This window comes from Triturus cristatus, chromosome 8 (assembly GCF_964204655.1).
Source record: "Triturus cristatus chromosome 8, aTriCri1.1, whole genome shotgun sequence".
Taxonomy (NCBI): domain Eukaryota; kingdom Metazoa; phylum Chordata; class Amphibia; order Caudata; family Salamandridae; genus Triturus; species Triturus cristatus.
Genome location: NC_140591.1, coordinates 840,113,331 through 840,121,557, shown reverse-complemented (window position 1 = coordinate 840,121,557; position 8,227 = coordinate 840,113,331).

The following is an 8,227-nucleotide window of genomic DNA, read 5'->3' as shown; positions in this document are numbered from 1 at the left end:
TGTCTTGATACTGTGATTCCTAAGAGAGTCGGAGTGTTGTGTGCTGGGTTGTCTAATCATTTGTAGCTTTGTGATTTTGTCGGAGAACGAATGAGACTCTATAGCTAGTCGGTTTTGGGGGCCAAGGTGGTAGGAAGGTACAACCCCTGTACACCGAGGTCCTGTTTTCCTGTGCATAGTTCTGTGTATGTGCAGAATCCCCGCAACACCATCTCAGCTGGCCACCAAAGGCCATCCCATTTGGGTTGTAGGTTCCCGAAAATCACTACTTTGGTTTTCTCCAAGTTAAGTTTGAGGCAGTGCTTGCCCATCCAACTGTTTACTTCCATCATACAGTTTTGAAACTGCAGTCCTGTAGACGCTTGATCTTTATACGCTGCAACCACAATCTGGGTGTCGTCGGCGTATGAAGTAATACTGGAGCCGAAATGCTGGATCAAAGGGGACAGTTCTGATATGTAGATGTTAAAAAGGGATGGGCTAAGTGATGAGCTCTGTGGGACTCCACATGGAAGGACATAAAGGGTTGACTTAAACTGATCCAGGGTCACTGCTTGTCTTCTTTCCTTCAGAAAGGAGGATAGCCGGGCCAGTGCCACACCCTTAACCCCTAATGTTTCCAGACACACTTGCAATAAATTGTGATCAACAGTGTCGAAAGCTGCAGACAAATCAAGAAGGATGAGGGCGGCCGCACCCCCACTGTCCATCAAAGTCCTACTCTCCTCAGTGGCCTTGATCAATGCAGTTTCCGTACTGAGTTCAGGTTGAAAACCGAATTGAGAAGAATCGAGTAAATCATTTTCTTGAATAAAATGACTTAACTGTTTGTTCATAATTTTCTCCACTACCTTGGATGGGAGTGGCAGCCTGGCTATTGGGCAATAGTTGTTTGGGTTTGATGCATCCAGATTAGGTTTTTATATCAATGGAAGCAGGAAAAAAAATCAGATGGAAACATGCTGTTTAATATTTCCGTTAACAAAGGACTCACCTCCTTCGCTATATCTTTCAGAAATGCGGGGAAGCAAGGATCTAATGGGTATCCAGATGTGATTTCCCTGATATGTTTTTCCACTAATTCAGTAGATATCTGTGAACAGCAATGAAAAATCTTTCCTTTGGGATCTAAACTCGGGAGTACCTCAGTAGGTACCTGAGTGAGGGTGACTTCAAAGGAGTCATAGATGTCTTTAACTTTATTTCTAAAGGCATCTGCAATGTCATCACAGAAGCGTTGATTATTCTTAGTGGATTTTTCCTTAGGTAGGGAGGAGAGCTTCTCTACTACCCCAAAACGTTTTTGGGACGAGTTCTTGGCTCTCTCAATCTACCTGGTAAAAAAGGCCTGCCTTCTTTTCTGTAATCAGCATGGTTTTATATTGGCAATTTATAGTTGCTTTTATCTGCTATATCATAATTTGCTCTCCAACGTCTTTCGAGTCTGCAGCATTTTTGGTTTTCCTGTCGCAGAGCCTCTGTAAACCAGGGGGCTGATGGTAAGTTTCGATTCCTAGATTTTTTACAGATGGGTACCGTAGCCCTAAAGACTTCATTTAGCCATTCCGTGTATTTGTTGACTGCCAGGTCTGTATGTACATTGAAGAGTGGCCGTGTCATGACCAATTGGGACTGGAGCATAGCCTTGTCAACCTGGTTCCAGGCTTTATAGGCTATTTGATGGGCTTTGGCTGTTTCTCCCTTGTGGACTTTTAAGCTCATATAATCAAATAGGATTATAGAATGATCTGACCGCTTAAGAGGGCAGGTTTCGTTTACTATCGGGCACAATGCAGATATAAAAATGCTGTCAAGTGTGTGTCCTGCCTCTTGTGTAGGCTTGTGCACCATCTGTGATAACCCTAGAGTCCCCAGAGTCTCTAGAAGAGAAGTTGTGATTTTATCCCCCATATCCTCTAGGTATACGTTAAAATCGCCCAGGATAGTGAACTCATTTGCAGAGAAAATGGGTTCCATAAGAGTGTCTGAATTCTCGATGAATCTACCTCTGGGGCCTGGAGGAAGATAGAGAAATACGCCCCTGAAGGTTTTTTTCGCATTTATTTCTAGCTCAAAATAAAGTGCTTCACAATAGGGGGTGGGAACTGAGGAGAAAAAGGCTTCAAACTGTTCACAATGTATAACAGCCACCCCACCTCCCTTTTGATGGGTCTGTCTACCCTAAAGGACAGAAATCCCTGGGAGGCTGCTATCACAAAATCTGAGTCTGAGGTTGTATTGGCCCAAGTTTCTGTGAGGAATAGAACATCTAAGTCATATAGAGATATGAGGTCCGCTATTTCATATCTGTGTTTAGCAAGCAATCTGACATTAATGAGGCCGCAACATACCTCTGTCAGAACTAGGGATTCTAAATACTTCCCATCTGGCTTGATTCTAGAAATTTGGAGCGCCCTGATCTTCTGTTGTGCTGGGAGCGAGTATCCACACGCACATTTCTGCTTCTCATGTAGTTGGTCATTACTCAGAGTGAAGCTACAGCAGTTTGCGTTAGTATGCGCAAGATCTAGAAGTTCCCTTTATGTATATCTCAAAGGCTCGTGTTTTGACAGACCAGGGTTTTTGGCCCTGGGACTGGTCCAGGTGTGGACGGGCGCAGACGGGCTTGAATTCAGCGTGCCAGCGGCGCGGCCGCACCATCCCGATCTAAAATAGTGTGGTGGCAGAAATAAACTAGACTGCTCACCACCGGAAGTGTGTCTGATCCTAAAAAACGACCGGAAGTTGGAGTAGGCATCGCAGCGCCCTCTGCACAATTGGCACTTCAGCCGTGGCGGAATGGGGCGGGAGCCTCTCCACGCAATGATAGCAGCAGTAGAGATAGGTGCAATCACACAGTAAAAATATTTATAAAATATTTAAAAATGGTTAAAACACCAGGAACACAGGAATACAGTAAAACGTCTAAGAATACAGTAAAAAACGTACTCAGCAGCAGTAACAACGAGTTCGTGGGTATAGAGCAGGGCTTACTTTAGCAGGCTTTAGGACTTTAGGGGCTCCATCTGGCCTCCTTGTTCTTAATATTTGCAAGATCATTTCTGTGGTAGCCCAGGGGGCTTGTATAGAGTCACTTCTCTGTAAATAAGTTGATGATTTTGTAATTGAAAATGTTTCCTTGCTCGTAGCTCTAGTTGGTGTTATGTACTTTGCTACTTGCTAGTAGCTAGTTAGACTACTACTTTCCTCTCTGGTTATGTATAATGAATTGCATACAACAGCCATTTGCTGGCTTTTACATTATTACCCAAGAGAATTGTTTGGGGGTTGTTTATTTTGTTTATACAGAGCCACAATTCTCTTGAGTTGCTTGTTATACTGGCCTTGTGCATTTTCTTTTGCTGTTCTATTTGCATCCCAAATTTCTTGTATTGACAACTAAACAACTAAAAGGAGACTCAATATTACCCGCAGGAATTTTAAAACAAGATTAACCCCCTTATATGTCAGTACCTCGGTGTAGAAGTGCTACAAACTACCTACGATGGGTACTGTTCCATTGTGAAATACAATCCATATGAGTACATCTCTGAATTAGATCAATGGGCCATTAAAAATTCTACTGTTACTGCAGAAAAGAGAAAGTATGAATTTCAATACATTGGAAATAAATGATCCACTACAATGATACAAGCAAAAATATCTATCTCAACACTCAGTGACTGTTTCCATTGTGAATTCTATAAAAAATAAAACTGCAGGAACTAAAGAAATGGGAAACTACAACTATATCAAACGCTATACTTCCTCCATTTGAAGTGCTCAGTTAGGTACGCTTAGACATGAGCTTACAGGATCGATTGCCCCGGCTATGGAACCGTGATAGCCATAATGATAGCTTTAACAATAGAAGGTCTAGTAAAGCCTCCCCTCTCTAAAACCGACCCTCACCCTTCCGGCACTCTGGGAAAATGCCTGGTGCCCGCTATGGCCAGTCCGACCCTGAACGTAACTGCAAGAAATGTGCCTTGTAGTGTAGTGCAGGGCCGAACTAGCCATTCCACAACTCTGGCATTTTTCTAATGGGCTGCAGGTAGGAGACAAGGGCTCCATTTTAGTCCTGGCTTCTTGCAGTGTTGAGCTGCATTGAACATTTTTGCCTAGGTCGATTTTGGTTTCCTGTCCAGGCCCATCCAGGCCTAAACACAAGAGTATACAGGACGTCTCCACAAAAATGCGGGATAAAAAATGTACACTACAAAAATTCATGTGCGTTGTGTAACAACATGTGTCTTTCTGAATCTGAAAAAAAAGAATATCAATACAAGTAATTAATAAAAAGCATCAAAGTAATTTATTGCATCATGCATAAATAAGAATTAATGTAACTGGGAATAATGTCCATGAGTTAACCAAGTGCAAAAAAATACATACATGAAGATGATCACATTGCTTTAAAAACAGATGATATCATTACTTTAAAAAGAAATTGACAATTCAAATAGTCTTGCGTATCCAGGTTATCAAAATAAGGGACACAGATTTAGAAGAAATATAGAGGCTGGTATGGTTTTCAGAACCTCCAGAAGCTGGCAAGGGTGTTAACAATCACTCTGTAATTATGAAAAAATTCTATGTCTTGACATGAGTGGGACAAGTTCTTTATATTGATGTATCACTCACCACCAATATAGTGGTGGCAAACCTTAACTTCAACACATCTAAAAAATGTCATCTTTTCATATGTTTTGGTTTTACATATGCAAAATATAAATATAAAAATAGCATCTGACTCTTCAACAATGTGTACAGAAGGCAGCTAACATAGTTGGGTTTTTTGTTATATCTAGTGGGCTGAGGTGCAGAGTACGATATCATGAATTTTATGAAAATGTCAAAGGCAGCATTAAATGGTCCACTCTCAGATTAAAAGCTGGTTTCCTTCATAAGATGTTGTGCTTTTGTGTGAACTAATGTTTGTGCTAAAGCTCTCTTGTCCCTTGATAACAGATACAGCGTTGAATTTTTATTTACGGTGACACTCATAACTCCTTAACCTGTTTCAAAATGAATAATGTTATTGTTTGCTTTATTTGCCATGATAAAATATATTCCTACACTTTGCTTTTAGTATGTTTTTAAAAAGAAAGATAGCACATGTGTACATAAATGCTGTTTAAGGCTTACACTGTAAATGAAGTATGCCAGACTGCTCATTTCTCATGCACATATTTGAATCAAAATAAAGGGGCTGATTTACTATGTCTTCCTGCAATGCAGTACAGCAACAAAAATTGCAGCGCTGTCTTGCGTGAAAGGGAGTTCGCATGATAGCACCATATCTACTAAGATATGGTGCTGTTTGTCTCTGCCCCTACGCTGCATGCACACACCTCAGCACAATGTGCGAGGGTGTGTGCGTGATGGAACAAATAGGTTTTGTACTGAAAGGTTTTCCTACTAGTACAAAATACTAAGCTCTCATGTAGCTTAACTCTGTCCCACTTTGTATGTGTGCTGTGCAGCACACATGCAAATTTAGAAAATGTTTGAAAAAGTAAAACCTTTATCAAACTTTATGTCTGCCTCCAAGCGGTTCTAATTTTTGGTGCAAATTTCTGTGTTCCTATTTGAGTAGATTGGGCTTTGCATCAAAATCCATGGGTGGTGGCATCAAACACACAAGAGGTGATGGGAGGAATGTTGCAATAAGTCTAACCACTGGCAATTTCCAACCCATTGTTCTTTTGCTCACCATGCCACCTCAGTTTAGGCTCTGTCATATGCAGCTCAGTCTTGACCCTGCTACAACAGGAGCCGTCCATCCCAAACTGACCATGGAACACCTCTTTGATGCAAAGTAGCACAAAGTGTTACGTTGGGGCTACTTTCCAACACACTTTTGAGATTTAAACATGACGCTAAGTGTTACTAAATCTGCCCCAAATTAGTTGTTGTTCTCTTTAGACCCACTGTGCCACTTACAAAAAAAAATAAAGTAATAAAAGTCATGTCGTAGGCTTATAGTATTACCACTATCTTGTGTGTGTGGGGGGGGGGGGGGTAAAATGCAAGTTTAAACTATACAAGTTCTAATACTGCAAGAATTCTTCCCAATTATAATTGCTGTCTGAATACGCACAAAAGGCAGTTTTGATGAAAAAATGGTTTAGACAGTCAGAAAGGTAAAGTCCTCTGAAATCCTGATATGGCTCATTGTAGATCATCTTCATTCAATGACTGACTGACTCTTCAGGATGCCAGGCAGTGACCAGCAGCACAGTCTTCTCAGTATGCCCACTGGCACTGATGCCTACAAATGGTGGACTGTTAGAGTCATTTGTCAATGTGATGCACACAAATTGTTCAAATACCCACATGACATAAAGGGCAGGCAAATGACTTTCAAAGACAAGAATAGGAAAAAGTTGTTATGGAAAACAAAGGCACGCAATATAGACGCAGCTGGCATAGACTGATGGAAATAGTTCTAAAACAATAAGTCTTTGGTTTTTAACAATTGACTTTAACTATAAATACAACATAAATAACACTTATAAACTAGACGTTATTGCGTAAATGCAACATCTAATATGCAACATGTAACAATATAACATAGGTGTGTTTTCCATTCTTTGACATGGAAGATTAAAAGTCCATGGAGTAGAGGACTTGCATCACTCTCCCCTCTATGTAGAAAAGACATACAGCAGCAAAAGCAGAGACATTTATACAAAATGAAGTAGGACATATGCTCCAGTGAGTTAGAACGTGGGACACTCTATTGTGAGTGAAAATACATTTTAAGCCAATCACTGTGCGGAAGAAAAACCTACGAGAGCTGCAGCGAATGCAAGTAGAATTGCAGTTACAATGGAGGGGTCTGTGGCAAATGTGTTTGTTTTGGAGACCAAGCACTGTGAACTTAAGATTCCAATAGAAAATGTGTTTGTCTGCTGTGGATGATATTTTCGTACTAGAGAGGAGAAGGTTGGTTTGCTACTGCAAAAACATTTGTGAGCCCATATCTAAAAAAAACTGTTTCAAGTCATATGTCAGGTCCTGGTGAAATACTGGCCGAATGGGAGAACAATCAAACTGCAGAGGGTCTGCAGCGTACAGCCTAACAGGAGAGATGCCAGTATATGAAAAGGTACACCTGCTGGAGAGAGTAAATAGTAGGACTAAAGTATGATGATAGTGTACACACCATTGTTTACCGCAAACCAGAAATTTTAAATTTAGGGACAATGATCGAGGCTAAACATGGTGGAAATGAGATTAACACAAGGACGAATTTCGTAACAGAGAGGGTGGCGGCTGCAGAGAACTGTACTATATAGAGCAATAAAGAACTGTTTGCTACACATACATCAAACCATCTTTTTGTGGCACCCTAGGGGTTTGTTAATACATGTCTGAAGAGATGAGGTGAATCATGGTTCTTTTGTGCTAGTTCTGTGAGTACAACAGACCATTGGAGGTGACTGACGATTAGTAAAGCCCCGTTTCTGAATATCTTTGGAATGGAATATGAGGAATTGCATGTAGGTAAAACCTCATGACAAACTGGAAACATCGGTGTGCAGTCTTACCAAACTCTTAGGTTTCAAGATACAAACTCGGTACCAAGAACAGAGTAGGAAATAAAAAGCACAAAGATGCCCAAAACGACCCAGGTGACTTGTGCCCCCGATATCAGTCTGCTGATAATTTCTTTGAATGGAAGTAAATCAACGAACAGGACAGGAGGAAAAAGAAATTATCACTGAAAACTATGGCAGGATTTTTAACCAAATCAGAAAAAAGCATAAGTTTAATTATATCTATCACACGGAAGCAGAATTCTGAGAGGAGAGGCGTAAGCAGGTGAAGTGGAGTGCAGCAAAGAGGCACAGGAGTGCATAGCGTGGATAGCAGGAGCACAGGTGACGAGCAGCTGGGGGCCTGTTGAAGGCTTGCTGGGGAGCTGATGAGGGCTAGGTGATCCCAGTCTCTCCGGGTCCCGGGCTTAGTGCTATCCCCACTTGAACCACGCCTGCTAGCCAGCCAGCCAGCCAGATGGTCGGCCCGCCTGTTGCTTGGAGACAGCGGAATCATGGACCGGAGGGCCTGGTGTGAATCAGTGCTGTAAGCTTGCAGTGGCTCTGAGGCACCTGGGAAATAGTGTGTGGGCAGGCTTTAGGCCACAGGCTCCCTGTGGGGTGTGGAGATGGCCCGTGATAGGACAGTGTGGCTACAGGGTTGTTGGCATGCTCGCACACCC